Source organism: Mauremys reevesii, linkage group 1 (assembly GCF_016161935.1).
Source record: "Mauremys reevesii isolate NIE-2019 linkage group 1, ASM1616193v1, whole genome shotgun sequence".
NCBI lineage: Eukaryota > Metazoa > Chordata > Testudines > Geoemydidae > Mauremys > Mauremys reevesii.
Genome location: NC_052623.1, coordinates 294,889,521 through 294,906,498, shown reverse-complemented (window position 1 = coordinate 294,906,498; position 16,978 = coordinate 294,889,521). Strand labels below are relative to the sequence as shown.

The 16,978-nt window shown below is 37.1% G+C and overlaps 1 protein-coding gene across 4 annotated transcripts in view; it reads right to left on the bottom strand.

The window, feature by feature from the left end:
* PTPRR (protein tyrosine phosphatase receptor type R) overlaps positions 1–16,978 on the bottom strand; it is a 219,996-nt gene that overhangs the window by 134,975 nt on the left and 68,043 nt on the right. The gene's annotated exons all lie outside the window — the stretch shown is intronic.

Genomic DNA, 16,978 nt, shown 5'->3' with positions numbered 1-16,978 from the left:
TTAACACCTGTTTAACTTCCGTGATTAACATTTTAGACAAAGGAAGCTTTTGAGAGAGATTCAACCTCCCACCCTTTCATTTAAGGCATGAAAGTCATAGGGCTTTTCTACACAAACATTTTGTTCATGGCAAGCTGGAATGTGAAGGGCCACCATTAACCTGCCATGCACTAACAGTTCATGTGGACCTTACCAATGTGCACTAACTCGGGCCATGTCTACACTACCACGTATGTTGGTAAAATTTATGTTGCTCAGGAGTGTGAAACTCTTGCTTGGTGTGATGTAATATAGTTCCGTTTCAAAGGGGTAGATCAAGGTGCACTAAGGAATTATTAGAATATATCAGTAGGTCCACATGGACACAATGAGTGGCAGGTGAGTGCAGGGTAGATTTATATCCCAGCTTGTTGCAAACGAAACCGTTCTTGTAGACAACCCCATAGTGAACATGCTGTGAGAGAACTAGCAGGGCCTCCAGCTAAATCAATGCAGACTGGACTTGACATTCTTAGTATTTTTTAAGGTAAAACAAGTAGATTTTAAAAAAAGCACAATCCCATTTATTTAAGATCATTTGCAAGTCACCTTGAATGCATATACTGGGATATGTAGCAATGAGCACAGTATAAGAATGGAATAGAATTGATAAGAAGATTCAAAGCTCAATATCTTTATGCAACATTTAATTAAAAACAGGTCTAATAGGCTCTACTCTGTTTTGCTTCTTGCAAACGAGCTGCTCACCTATTTCATTAACTGTAGAACATTTTTGAATGGTAAAGATAATTAAGTCCCCAATACTGCAATGATTTAATGCATGTGCTTAACTTTATGAATCTGAGTAGTAAAGCTAAGCACATGCATTAACTACATGTAGGATCAAAGCCTTAGTACTAAAAATGTTGTGATCCATTTCACATAGAGAAAAAATACATGAATAATTAAAAAAACAAAAACAAACCAACCATTCAATGACTTCCATTCACTAATAATGAAACCTAAGATGAAAGCTTTTTCCATTAGAATACACCGTATTTGGTTAACAGGAATTTATTAGTGATATTTTGATCACTGGAGGAAGGCGCCAGGGTTACTTAAATGCAATAGAAACATACTGAAAATTAAATTTCCTTTGCAAAAAGTCTCTAAAATTGAATCCAAATTATTCAGAACAATATCAACAGGCTTGATAATGGCAGGAAAATCAGATAAAATTAGTTTTGCTTCTTCAACACAAATGAAGAAGGTGGAGAAGAATTTCTCAGTTGTGGTTGTATAGTGTACAATCCTCTATAGGAGGGCATATAGTTAGCACAAATCTCTGTGACAAAATTGAGACCATTAACTCCTACTGTTCAACTGTCTTGGTGTAGACAGAACAGCTATCAACAAATTCATTTTAACCACAAATGAGTTTTTCCATCTGCTAATATCACTGTGCAAGGATATGAAGAATTCACAGAGTCACACTTCGGAAACTTCTGGTCAGCGAGTGTTTAATCAAAGGCTTTCATTCTAGCATCCAAATACAAAATGAGCTCTCCTACTCATTTCAGTCCTAAAACTACAAATATCTTTCTAGCCTGCATTTGCTGAAGTACCTTTATATTTTCTCTGAAAGACCAAGGACCCAACAAATAATCTGAAAGATTATGCCACAGTTCTGGAAAACAGATTCTAAGAATACCATATGTGATAAACATGGCAGTGATTAGTAACTCCTGTCCTAATTCCTCCATTCAAACATATTTACTCTCACCAAGGAATCAGAAAGAAAGTAGCCAGGACTGCATGGTTGTGTCACATGGCATGCATTTCACTGCAGCATGCCTGATTTTCAGCTATGGTACATCAGTGACTATACCACCACTAATTGTCAGAATACTATCATCTCCTGGTATTCCACAAATAGGTGTGAGCCATTCTCCCCATTTTAACAGTAGTCATCCTATATGCCATTTCATGCTGTAGCCTGCTGTGACACTTCCTGTGAGTATTTTCTGTTCAGTTTCATCCTCTTCATAGATTAATATTCATAATGTGTTTGGGAAAAGCCTGTCCATTTCTAGTGTCCGATCTCTGATTGCTTCCAAGAAGATGACATATTTTTCTTTAGATTTGAATTAAATTTAAATCCATGATGAGTGTTTGCTATTGTAGATTTCTGAGTGCTGGTCTGTATCATACAGGTAGTGCCTCTTTAAATGGTTAACATATACAGAAGTTAGAATATATGGGGAACAGGTTCTTGTAATGGAACAAAATCCATTAAGGACGTACATGATGATCTTGCTTGTATTTTTGCACTGAAACATAAATTTCCTTCAAACAAATGTGGTCAGCCAACTCGGAGCAGAGAAGGGCATGGAGGGAGAATCATTTCACCTAAGGTGCAAAACACTTGCGGTTCTGAAATGGACTGCAGTTGAGGGATTTTCAACCACCAGAAATAGTGTTTCACTGTACTAAAACAAATATATCATCCCAGAACAGACTTACTCACTTTTCAGAGATAAGTACTTACACATCAAAGTCTAACAGGAGAATTTTGCCCTTGTTTGACTTGAGAGAGAAAACAAGATATTTTATTGCATGAGGCTGTAACTCAGGGAACACAATGTAACTTGATATATGTCCACCTGAAGTATGATACAGAACATGCATATGTAGGAGAATCACAAATCACAAGAGGTGATTATCCAAATGTATCCAAATAAAATAAATTGTTTCTACTGATCTCTACCTAGATGGATTTCCCAACATATATTTAAAAGGTTCATTTTTGTTTTTGGTATATGAGTGCTAGAACATCTATCAAAGCAACTATTTTCTGTTGGAAAAAAAAATCCCCATTTCTAATGAATGTCTGAGCTACTAATTAAGTTTGAAAAAGATCCATAGCCAGTGTCCACAGCTGATATTAATTTATTCTAGCAATTAATTAATTTGGACTCTTGATTGAGGCACAAAATATGAATTGGAGAGGGTTTATGATTTAAAAAAATTTTTTTTAGCAATTGAGCAATTGTAGAGTTCTTCCATTATTTAAGTCAATATAATTGATGCAGGATGAGAAAAAAAGACAGAGAGAATTTATTAAAAAAAGGAGGCGTTAAAGATTTGGTTTACTGATATGAAAAAATAACATACGATTTCCACAGAAGCCTCTGTTTTGTTAAACACCAAGGCCTAGGATGAAAGTGATTTGTGGCATACAGTTTTAGCTCTTCCTATGTCTTCTGACAACAGCAGAGTTTTTGATTCACACAATTAATGATGAGCTCCATTCCTTAAGAAGGATAGCAAAGCACAATACAAACTGATTTACAGAATATATGCAGTATTAATTATATTATATAGACTATTGCTATCTATCACTGAGATGCAGCTGCCACTGCAGTGAAAGATGATAACTCTAATAGCAAAATCGCACTCCAATTTAGGTCAGGAAGTAAAGAATGCCAGTGTTTACAGCACATAGTGTTGTTGTAGCTATGTTGGTCCCAGGATACTAGACACAGTGAGTTAGGTAATACCTTTGGGCCAACTTCTGTTGGTGAGAGAGAGACAAGATTTTGAGCTTACACAGAGCTCTTCTTCACAAATGATGTGTGTTTCTGTAAATGTGTTTCTAGTGAATAGTGTCCTGTCGGAAAACAAGATTGTGTGATTTCTATAGGATGGAGCTCAGTAATTGTGCGGCTGCCTTCTTTTCTGAAGTGTGAAGGATAACACACGGCACCTAACCATGTTACTCTTTTAGCATAAGTGGGACAGGTCTGTAGTTTGGAGCTAGACATCCCAGATTCAAACTCGGCTGCCAATCTGTTCTTAAAGTCATTACATTAATAAAAAATCCATCCAAAAAAAGATTATTTCTTCACAAACATTGGACCTGATCCTCAGTTTTTTACACCAGCTAATTATCTGCCCAATTTGTTGTCATTTGTCCAACTGATATTTAAAGAACTCAGAAGAAAGAGAGTAATACAAAGTCTGATACATTTTGTGGAACAAAATTTCTCTCTGTTTGTTTTACTTTGCAAATCCATTACTCGCTCTTTTTAATAGAACCCTTCTGGAATCCACTGGTAGAGAAACATGTTTCCTTTACTAAACTGGAGTAACAATCATTTATTTAAATACTCTATCCTGTAGCAAGGATATTTTGAATTAATATCAACTGAACTTGCCCTAAAAATGAAAGGTTTGCATTTCAAAACAGGCTCTTTTGCCATGAGTTTCCAACTCAGATTGGAGAAACTTTTACTAACTAGCATTTTTCCAAAAGGTTAAACCTGAGAAGCATGAGATGCCTGTGATTAAAATGTGAACATGAATTATTTTGAGCTCTGCACTATTATTTGGGCTTCAGACTTAACTGTTCTGCTAATATCACAGCAAGAAACATTCTTTTTTATGTGTATGCTGCTCTTATCTTCTACCTTTAACTGGCTAGCTCATATTCATTACTAGGCAGAAGAATACTGGGAAACTTGGCAGATAGGCTCATAAACAGTAAAAGTGGTAAGAGTTATGAAGGTTTCTTCAGATGTTCCTGCATTAAAATACTTCCTGCAAATATTCTATCTTTGCTTCTCAGAGGCATTAGCTATCCTTTATTGTTGGGTTCTGGCTCTCTGGATATTTTCAAACTACATTCACTAATATCTCCCTTTGCAGTGACACAGTATTTTGTTTTGTTTTAAAGAAAAGTACATTTCTAAACTTTTATAATTGACAAGAAATCTTTTCAAGCATAAACTGACTACAAATAGTGTTGTATTGTCTGCCCAAGTCTGCAGACAGTCTGAAACTATAGCTCTGAGGTGTGAACTAGTATATTTATCTCAATGGGCTATTCACTATGAATTATGCACGTTTCCTTGTCAATATTTTTAACCACTACTGATCACTACTGACCATAATCCCAAGCTTCCACACTCACTTTATTATGTACCAGAATCCTCATATGTCCCCTAGTTGACTGCAAAACCTCCACATCCAAACTTCTATAAAAGTCATGCATTTTCCACTGCATAAATCCAGAGAACAATGACTTTTTATAAAAAGGAACTGAATACCAAACAACACAGAAGTTACTGTAGTTATCATTCATTTTTATATTAATTCAAGGAAAAAGCTTTTAAAAAAAGTATCAGAAGCTGCTGCAGAATCTTCAATGTGTTCTGCTGGAGTTCTGCAAAATTCTGTGCTCTTGCTGTGTAAGTTAAGTGAAGTTTGCCACATGGTACACAGAGCTTTGGCTATATTGAGTTTGAAGGAGAAAGAAAGGGTAAATTAGTTCCTTTTGGAATTGTTTCTTCTGATATGAATATTTAACACTAATAGCTTTGTGTCAGATCCTTAGCTGGCATACATCAATACAGGTTCACTGAACTGAAAGAGAAGCTATGCAGATTTACACTGGCTTTGAGCTGGCCTCTATCTTCTCTTTGCCATCTTTAGAGAAAATTGGCAGGAACACTGAACATTTCAATAGCTAGAGAAGAGACAACATTGTTCTGCTTCTCTCTTTCACTCCTGTATCCATTGACTAGCTTTAGGAGGATGGTGGTCAAATGACTGAAGGAGGTTTCTTTTATTTTTGTTTCAGACATCTTCATAATCAAATCCATTAGTATGGGCTCAGCAAAAAGTAGAAGCAAAGGGGGAGAAGTGGAGATATAAAAACGAGGGGAAGATTTGACGGGTATGACAAGTTCAAGCACATAAGCTCCAAGAATTGATTTCCATTTCAATCTTTCTGCTCCACAAGACACAAAATAAGAATCTTTTACTTGAGTTTGCTAAGGTCAAATGTACAACACAGAAGAGAATTCTGAAGGTCAGTGGTGGATGGCAAGTGCAGGAGATACAGGGGTTCACTTCTGAGAGTGATAAATGAAAGAGACACAAGGCAAACTTGGTACTGTAAACACCAATTTAAGAGCCTGATCCAAAGCCTACCACTTTGACTTCAGTGGTTTTTGAACCAGGTTCATAGGCCCAGATCTGCAAAGGGGCCTAAGCACCTAACTCCCATTAGCATCAATGTGTGCCAAAATATATCTTTGAGGATCTGGATGGCAACTGGCAATACCATGCCCCCCTAAAATAACCTTGTGACCCCTGCAACTCCCTTTTGGGTCAGGACCCCCGATTTGGTCTCCCTTGTGAAATCTGTATAGTACAGAGTAAAAGCACACAAAAGACCAGACTTCACCGGGGGCAGGCGGGAGCACCAGATTTCATGGTCCGTGACATGTTTTTCATGGCCGTGAATTTGGTAAGGCCCTAGTAATGACTATCTGTATGGGATTTGAAAGCATGGGAAGTAGTATGGGATTTGAAAAACTAACATTGCTTTGCCCCTGCTTTTTGAAGATAGCACCAAAAATGTGACTTGTAAGGAGTCGTTTCCCTCCCACTGGGTCTTTCCCCTTTGCTATCCACTTAATAGCTCTACATACGGCTGCTCCTTTGCCATGCAGGCCCCGCTGCAACTTGTCACCTCTATGGGTCACTCCTGAGGGGGAAACTTTGGCTTATTGACTGTTGTAATGTTAGGATTTAGTTACTGTTGCATGAACCTGTCAAAGTCAGTTAATTCATGAACTATGGAGTAATTGAATGAGTGAGGCCCTTTTGGTGAGCAATTTTATGTCATGCATCTGTATTTAAACCAATAGCAGTGGAATTTATGCGATGGTTTGATACACAATAGATATATAAACAAACTTCTGGGAGGGAATGGCAAGGAGGGTATTTCTAGATTCCCCTTTTTAATTCCCTAGTGAACAATCTAATTGAAAACAGTCTTTCCAGACAGGAACAAAAGCACTAGTTTCTATATAAATGAGAAACTCTCAGAATAGTTGCTGGATCACAGGCTTCCCCCTAAAACTCCACATGTGCCTCCATTGTAAATGGGATATCTATCATCCAGGCTGAATCTCTTGAGAGAATGGGAGCAAAAACAGGATAGTGCCTTTTCAATTAGAGGCTTTCTCTGGGCAGAAAGGAATCGAATATGCTCAATAAAGAGGCCATGAAAAGGCAAACACTAGCAGCAGCAATGTGAATACAGCTGTACCTTTCAAATACGTCATCTGGCCGAGACTCATCCCTGGTGTAACTTCACTGAAGTCAATGACATTACACCAGCCTTGAATTTCACGCATTATGTGTGATTGAATATGGCTCCATTTTAGGAACATGCAACATATCATGTAGTCGGTGAGCATCTGGCATATTTGTAAACCAGAAGATCTACTCCACAGCTATTTTCAGTGATTTTTTTTCCAATCAGAAAATATTTTCAGGAACAATAAACAAATGTGGTAGCTGATTAAGTGTTTTCTTTTGCTGAAGCAGTATTGAAATAGCTAGAGACATTAGCACAGTATGCCATACAGTACACATTCTATTTAGCACTTTCCACAACCCTAGATGATAGGGGCAATGCATGAAAGGAATATCTCTCCATAGACCTGAATATAAATATACAGAAAAGTTAGCAGAGATTCATCTAAGTAGTTACCTTCCACTGACATAAATGGAGGCATTTGTTTAAAAAAAGCCATTGTTTACTTTATTTTATTAAAATAACATTTTTGAAAGGAATAATTCATGCCCAATAATTAATTTACTTCTTTGTGCTTCCTGTGTAGTCTTTCAAGTGGTTTATTATCGAGGAGAATAATGGTACTGTTAGATGCATTGTTACCACGAGAAACCAAATTGAGGTTTACAATAAACCCCTTTTGTTTTTGACCCTGGACTTAATAAAGATCTTAATAAAGATCTTAATAAAAATACCAGAGAATATCTTCTTCTTGGCCTTTTGGCTAAGATTGTGTAGAATCAATTAATATCTAATCTGGCCTGATGGGACACTGTATCCTGCCCTTACACAGGGAGAGTCTGCAATCTAACCACTCCCCTTTGCCTTTCTCTAACTGCTATGATCCCCACTCCTCCAGATGTGACTAACATTTTAATGACAGCAGAAATGTCTTTGCCCTGTGTACTTCCTCTCCCCAGCCTCCTGCATAATTATGTCTTTGCTTACATTAGGAGGACAAAAGCACTCTGAGCCAATTAGCTTTTAAGACCTTTTTAGGTAGGGAAATCAAACCTAATTGAAATGCACTGTGACAGTTCCATTGCTGCAAGTCATGTCAACTTAGAAGAGGATCTGATTTAAGTGATTACTTTTCCAAAGGGCAGTGCACATTATTGAAGAGGCAGAGACTCATCTTTAAAGTACAGCGGTGACATTGGTGAAGTGCTGTGATAAATACACCAGTACACAGAACCTCACCTTAGTTCTCTCGAAATTGGTGAAGTGTCTGTTCTTTATTAGAAATGGTAAAACAGAGCAGTGCATTTATTTGTACAGAAAATGTCACCCTAGTTCTTAAGAGAAAAACAAACCAACGAACATCTTAACAGTTTTAAACTCAGTGGATTAGTTGTATTTCTGGATGGCAGATGTGAATAACTAAAGATAGATAACTACTGTTATGTTACATTACAATATCGTCCTCTAAAATTATTTAAATGCTATGCTGTCACTGAAAATCAGTGCTGTCACTGAAAATCATGTTTGTCTAGTGTACTGGGAAATAAGTTAAAAATATGAATAGTCCTGTGAATGTAAGAAAGGATTCAGTGTTCAAACTGATTGGCTTAAAAAGTGTGTTCTCACAGCTCTTGCCTTATTCAAGTTCCTGAGATCCTGAAAAGATGTATATCCTTCATCAAGCTCTCAATGGAAATCAGATTTAGCATTTACCCTTAGAATGACAATCATCTGTTCAAGGAGTGGTCATCCAGACTGCTTCTCTAAGATCTGGAAGATACTATAAGCCACAATCACATCATAACAGCATTTCTCATTGACATATCTTTTATGTCAGTCATCTCAAACTCAGCATGATACAACCAAGATCATCATGTACTTCCTTCATACCACCTGTTCTTTCCTCTCAAATGTCTTCCATTCCCCCATTCTCCTTTACTGATGAACATAAGAACATAAGAACGGCTGTACCGGGTCAGACCAAAGGTCCATCCAGCCCAGTATCTGTCTACCGACAGTGACCAATGCCAGGTGCCCCAGAGGGAGTGAACCTAACAGGCAATGATCAAGTGATCTCTCTCCTGCCATCCATCTCCATCCTCTGACAAACAGAGGCTAGGGACACCATTCTTTACCCATCCTGGCTAATAGCCATTTATGGACTTAACCACCATGAATTTATCCAGTTCTCTTTTAAACACTGTTACAGTCCTAGCCTTCACAACCTCCTCAGGTAAGGAGTTCCACAAGTTGACTGTGCGCTGCGTGAAAAAGAACTTCCTTTTCTTTGTTTTAAACCTGCTGCCCATTAATTTCATTTGGTGACCCCTAGTTCTTCTATTATGGGAATAAGTAAATAACTTTTCCTTATCCACTTTCTCCACATCACTCATGATTTTATATACCTCTATCATATCCCCCCTTAGTCTCCTCTTTTCCAAGCTGAAGAGTCCTAGCCTCTTTAATCTTTCCTCATCTGGGACCCTCTCCAAACCCCTAACCATGCCTCTAACCTAGGATAATGGATCATAATGGATCAGACCAGTATTCCATCTAATCGGCTATCCTGGTCTAGTGGGAATAATGGTCAGTACTAGATGCTTCAAAGGGAAGGTGCAGCAAACACTGAGGTGTCTGAATGTGTCACAACTTGACTACTAAAGGAGTTTCTCCCTAACTCCCTTAGTTGCAGTGTGGATTATGCACCGAATTATGAGAGTTCATGCCCCTTCCAGACATCTTCCTTTTTTTCATCCTACCCAATGTAACTGTGGAAATTCTCATTATCCATATATAAACTCTGCAATACTTTAGTTACTGAAATTTTTCTATATGCAAGGCTCATTGAATTTATCTTGAAGCAGGCCTATCTCTGTCTTCTGAGATGTGGGGAAAATATAAATTTCAGTTTTATCTCCACCAACATCTGCACTCCTCTTATTACTATCCACTTCTTGTCGGGGCAGGTGAGAGAGTCATCCCAGTCTCACTGGGACACACTGATATAAAACTCATCGTGAATTCAGTTTCTCCCCAGAGACTCAGTCCTGCAATAAGTGAAAAGAGAATTAATTCACTAATGCAGAAAGCATTAGCATGGGTAGCTATATCATCCACAGCACAGACTGAATGTCATTGACAGAGCCAATACTAGCCTTTTAAAGAACATGAGAACTCTCTTATGAAGCATTACCATTGATTTCTCTTCCCAGATGTACTCCATTACAGCTTGTTGGCTAACTTAAGTGTTTTGTGAGAGGAAGAAAACTCAGTAGGTTTTATTCCTCTAAGGACCACATTTATTTACAGCATTATTATTCTGGATAATAATATCAGAGTACTTGTAGGGAAAGAAGAATGGTTTGCCCAATATATGTCTCCAGTGTAAGAAACAATGCAATAACAATTAACTATTAATGAGAGCAAAGAAGCAAGGTGCTTTCCTCTTTCTGTCTAAAATACCATGTTAAAGGCAGCAGGATAGAGAGCAGCTCAGTTCATGTATATATCAAAAAGTACTGTGAAATCAAGAATTTTATACCCAAATGTAGATTTCTAAACTTGAGAAAGTGGGTATTCTTGTGAGTAGTGTGTTTTTTTTTTCCTTTTCAGGAAACACTGTAACAACAATATATGGACAGTACTCCTATTACAAGAAATACAAAGATTTGGTCTTACTTCTACCAAACCTGGACAGCTTTTTAAATTGCCGTTAATGGATTTTGTTCTGTTAAAGCATACAGGATTCTATTCAACAAATGCTATGTGCCCAATCCCTCGTTCCTTTCTCCCGCATGTAATAACTCCCTAACATTTCAGCTGTTTAAAAGAAATTAAGCCATTTCGCAGCATCATTTTTGTAGCTCCTTGGGGAACTGAGTCGGAGAGCTTGACAAAAAAGACTGTTTCTAACAAGCATATTTGATGCCCCATGCATGACTTCTTGACTGTCTACATTCATGTAAACATTACAACGTACTCCTGTCTAATGAAAGGAAGAGAAAGAAGGAAAGAATTTCCCGTGACTGATGCTAGTCACATTGCTTAATCCATTAGTGAAAGGTACTCAGATACCGTCCATGGTTTTGGATAATGTACAAGAACTTGAAAAGAACAGTCGAGACATATGTTAGGCAAAAAAGGATTTAAAGATAAAGGCCTTTCTGGCAGATGAATTAGGGAGGAGGCTAATGTGATCTTATATTTAAAATCTCGATAGGTAGGTGTTAATAGTTCCCAGTCAGCTTTGAAGACAGCATACATAGTTTCTTAGTAAAACAGCCATTCAATGCATATATAAAACATTGTAAATTTGCAGTACTAGGAAAAACTTTTAAACAAAAGTTGTTAGACAGTAAATCTACTGGTGTTCCTTATACAGACCTCTGCCTTGTATCACTGTTACATATTTAAATGTAATGCAATGTTTCAACATAAAATCTGCTCTTCTACACTTTAGCACACACAAACACATTCCCCTCTGACGTTCTTTCAGAGATGATTTCTCAGTCTTTATAGAGTGACTATAAATATGTGATGTGTGTCACCTGGACTCTTCAGAGCTTGAGCAGAAAGAGAGCACCTTAGTCCTTTCAAACATATCAGAAAGCTGTCAGCAAATCTGGGGATCTCCACCATCCCAGCCCTCGGGCTAATAGTTGACTAGTCCTCAATTGCTGGTGAAACAGAAATCTGTAGCCTATATCCAAAGTGGAACAGGTATTGGGATCAGCGTATAAAACATCCACTCCTTAGATCTGTATAAGGCTCATCTTCAGGGCATTACCTTCTGTTTATAAACCCAGTTAACTCAGGTAAGAATATACAGACCATCACCTCACTCAGCTCTGCCCCTGTTCTCTCTTTAATGGAGACAGCATCCCAGTTAAAGCAGTTAGTTAACAGTTAAATGTATGTTCCTTAGGCTCCGTAGCCTTTAACGGTGACAAATGCTCTTCTCCCAGCTCTCTTTCTAGGGCCATAAAACATGCTGTCATGCAACAAACATTAAGCCTAAAGCAGGTCTTTCCTAGTAAGTGAAGTTGGAATAGCATTCACCTGTATCCAAAGTGGTACAGGTAGTGGGACCCAGCCCCCACAGAAGACACGTCTTGGCCCTATATGGATCAACAGCTGAGTCCAGCTTTAGCTTCTACACTGATAACCTTTCCCTGATCCCTCCCCACACATTCTCCGACTGGGTCAGATCTCAGAGAGTGATCAGGTGCGACCTGCCAAGTAGCTTGCACACAATTAAAACTTCCTATATAGCTTCAGAAACATCTACTAAGCATGTCTAGTCACTGCCACACCCTATTTATGATCTTTCTGGGCCCTTTTATGTCTCCTCCCCATTGCTTCTCTCCCTTTCCTTGGGCCAAATAAATAAATACATAAAATGCTGCAGTGTAAAGCACGTGGGTTACAGATACAGTTTATACCAAAGAGACTTTAGCCCTGATCCTGCATGATTAAAGTCAATACCAGCTTTGCCATTGACTTCAGTGAATTCAGCTTAAGCCTCATAAGAATTAGATTTGCTTACATGGCTCTTGGAGAGTAGTCTGACACATGTAATGGGAAAACTACATTTTTGGCAGATTTATAGTAATGGATTTTCAGTGTGACCTCTTGCTGCCTGTCTCGTTACATTACAGCCATCACTCATTTGCTGCTAATTTGGATCAGCTTGACTCTCCTGAGCAATATCCTCCTAATGTATTATGAAAGACTAGGTCGATGGCTCAACTCTCTTCAAAATAGCTTTTTAAAAAGTCATATCTTTGATTCATCATTTCATATCCTGCCAAACAATCAAATGTTGCCTGTAGCTGTTTATCTAAGATTTTATTGCAGGTAAGGAAGGTAACAACCAGCTTGATGTGCACAAATATTTACAAGCAGCAATTGCTGTACAAGAACAAATGATCACTACCAGGAAAACTAGTGACCTTTAAACAGGTGAAGGCACAATATTACAGATTATATATTAATAAAACTAAATTACTGAATGGGTGGTAAATTTGATTCAGAGGTATTGCCTGACATATCCTAAGTACATTTTAAGTATCCGTGATCAAAATATTAGCATCAAAAAGATTTTTTCAAAAGAAAATAACCTTTTGTTCCCCTAAACAATAATTTTCATGATAAAATAATTGACAAGTTTTTCCAACAAAAAACAAACAAAAAATCTATCTTTTTTTCTTTTCCATGGGAAAAAGGGGGAGAAATCTCAAAACCAAATATTATCCTGAGATTTTAAAAATGATTTTTCTAGAATTTCCCACAAAAAGCATTTGGCTTTGTTTAACCAGCTATATTTTTTAATTTATATCAGAAACACATACTTTTAAAAGAATAATATTGATTACAAATTGTTCAGGGTCAAGTTCACTGCTGGACACTATTTCTAAAATATTAGATCCACAGCTGGCAAACCTATTCAGCACCAAAACTGGCCATACATCACTTGATTTTGTTTTATCTTTGATCACTAAGGATACCAGCAATAGTGTTTTTTGACCAGAACATTTTTCTGTTGGAAAATGCTAATTCAATGAAATAGAAACAATTCAAAGGAATGTATTGACTGCCAAATTTTTTTTAGGAAATTATCAAAATATTTAATTCTCATAAGGTCAAAACTTTGTTTCTATGTGATCATTTTGAATATTATGATATAATAGTCAAAATACTTCAACTTTTATATTCTAAATTTCCATGTAATATAAAAGTTAAACAAGTAAAAATTAAACACATTCTGACCTCACTGAAACAAAATGTTTTGATAAGGTTGAAACAAAATATGTTCTGAACACTTTGTTTTATGAAAAATTCCGAGATTTCAACTTTTCATCATGATTCAGGATGAAACCAAATTTTATTGCATCAGACTTTCCCATGGGATGGAAATTCTGTTTCATCCTGCTCTAGAGATGAAAAGTTTGTTAATGAGTTTGCCTTCCCTTGGTGGTCTGTTGAGAGCCCTACTTTATGTATGTTTATATAGTGCTTTGAGATCCATAAATGCAAGAATGGCAAAATATCTTTCTGTCAAGTCCTACAGAGCTTCTTCTTTATAGTTATATAAATTTAAGAGATTTCTGGGCTGCCGGGAATTATATGTATTATCTCATACAGCTCTGTCTGCAAGGGCAGAATATTCGCTGCACAAAGGATGAAATTCACCCCAGGAGGTCCAGCAAAAGACCTATGCACTCCTTTCTGATGTTCAGTCCTTACTATCTATATTCTTGCCAGCTCTGGGCAATGTGTGTGGTGGGGATATTGTGGTTCAACAGCCCTACTTCAAAGCCATCATATTTTCAGATTACTCTGTTCCTCTCCACATGATTTAATGCATGGAAGAGAACATAAGGGCCCTGGGGAACTATTCTATCTCCTCAGTGCTTATGTGTAACTTACTCTAATGCTAATGGGACTTACATGTGTGCATCCAGGGAAGAAAACATCATAGTTCTTAATATGATAAACAAAGAACACTGCTTAGTTTTACATGTCAGTCAAAAACCACAGCATAGAAGCATTAATCGATTCTGCACATTTAGGGCTGTCTTGCAGATTTTGCTGTATTTACCTAAATCATGATCTTCATTAAAAAAAAAATCACAAACCATCTAGCACTTGTGATTATGAATACAATCATCACAACTCTCAGATGCTAGACTGAGATTTGAATGGTGACACACGCAGTTGACTGGTAACAATGTCTTGAAATTCCTTAGAATATAGAAATACACAAGTTTCCATAGTTAACTATGCAATAAATTCTGTACCGGTTAAAAAAAAAAAGCACATGCAAAATACAGAATTAGTTTAATGCTGAATAAATTTCTGAGTGTAATTATCTTTCTGTTCAATTTCAGTGTTCACAACTGCTATTATAACCTCAAACAACTGAAATAAACACTCATAGAATCATAGAAGATTAGGGTTGGAAGAGACCTCAGGAGGTCATCTAGTCCAACCCCCTGCTCAAAGCAGGACCAACACCAACTAAATTATTCCAGCCAGGGCTTTTATTATCTTTATTTGCTGGGATCATGGAGGGTACACACAGCAGTAGCATATTATGAGAGAAGGAGAACCAGAGACTGAAATTAAAGTGAACACAAACATTGGGAATTTTACATATGTAACTCCACCATTAGAAATGTACTTTTTTTTTTCAATTGAGTGACACCTTTTAAGGATGGTAATCTATCTAGAATCATAGAATCACAGAATATCAGGGCTGGAAGGGACCTCAGGAGGTCAGCTAGTCCAACCCCCTGCTCAAAGCAGGACCAATCTAGTAATGATGCAAACATGTTCTAATGCAAAGTGAAAAAAATAGAATTTAAAGGCAATGCAATTAAAAAATATGCATTTTGGACACACGGTAGGCTGTGGAACCCATCAATAAAAAAGTAGAGCTTTGATCCAATAAAAATTATCCAGTTACCACGTCAAGGCCATGGGGGGGACAAGATAAATTGACTTCAATTTTTCAGGGAATTTTTCTCTGTGGAAGACGCAAACATTTTTAATTGAATCCAGCTTAAAATTTTTAACATAGCAGTAGTAAAGCTGCAAGAGGATCAAGAGACCAAAAATAAAAGCTCCTTCAAAAATAAAATAACCATACCTGTTAATCTAAAAAGCCTGAGTAGCAGACATTTTTCACCAGAATCAAACACATATTTCCATTAAAGATTTTTACTCAAGAGGTAAACCCATGTGTATCATTCATTTGAAATTGCATTTTGAAGCTGTTCGCAAAATGATTCCCACGTGCATGGATTTGCCAGCCAGCACATTGTTCTGATAGGGACATATGCTCTCCTTCATATGTAGAAACTGCACATTGGGGTTTTATATGCAAGACAGGCAAATGTTACACTGACTTCCTCTCCTATGCATTGCCCCCATTTGAGGTGGAATTGATCACATAGCAGAACAGTCAGGAGAGAAGGATAATATTTCTAGGGAAAAAGAGAGATCTCTAGGAACTACAGGATTTTGCTTCTCAGACCTGTTTTAATTTAAGAGTTCTCTGCAACCTGAATTGTATTTTAAAGTGTTTTGTCTGGAAACTTCCTTAGTTTTTCCAGAAAGGTTGTTACAGTTTTTCCAATAGAGAGATTATATTTTTCTGTAATTATGCGTGTTGTGAAAATACGCCATTCAGTTAAACTTAAATCAATGTACAGCAGTATTTATATGAAATATGTTACCAGCAGAGTTTGTAAAAATGGATCATCTCCTTCAAGATCTAGATGAAAAGTTTATAGGAAGAGAAGCAGTCAGTTCTGCTGGAGATTGTAACCAGCTTGAATCCAAGTGGTTTGGTCAATGAAGTTTGCATATTCCTTGTACCCAGGTTGATTAGCTGGTTGAGTTCCTGAACTCTAGGCTGTACTATGTGGAGTTTGTAACCAAAGCACTTTACAAATGCTTCTGGGATCATTGTCCACCAGGCAGATTCTAAGTTGTGCCAGACCATAATTATAAACCCAGAAAAGCAGAAAGGTAGTCATCTAAGTAGAGCTGGATTTTTTCAACTGAAAACTTTTCCTATCAAACAATGGCATGTTAGAAAAATTAAGTGTTTTTGCAGGAAAATTTCATTTTTGATTTTTAAAAATAGTTGATGGGAAATTTTGAAACAGCATAAGAAATTTGCTTTTATTTCTAAATTGAAGTTTTTGCTTTGGTTTTTGAAGACCAAAAAACATGTCTGAAATCAAAATTTTTGGTTTTAATTCTTCCTTCTTTTTCCACACCAGCTTTGCCTTTGAATTGAATGGAATGATGTCTGCGGCTTGGGGGTGGGGTTTTTTTTTTTTGGTTTGGCTTCCCATCTTTTGTTTTTGTTCAGTTGGC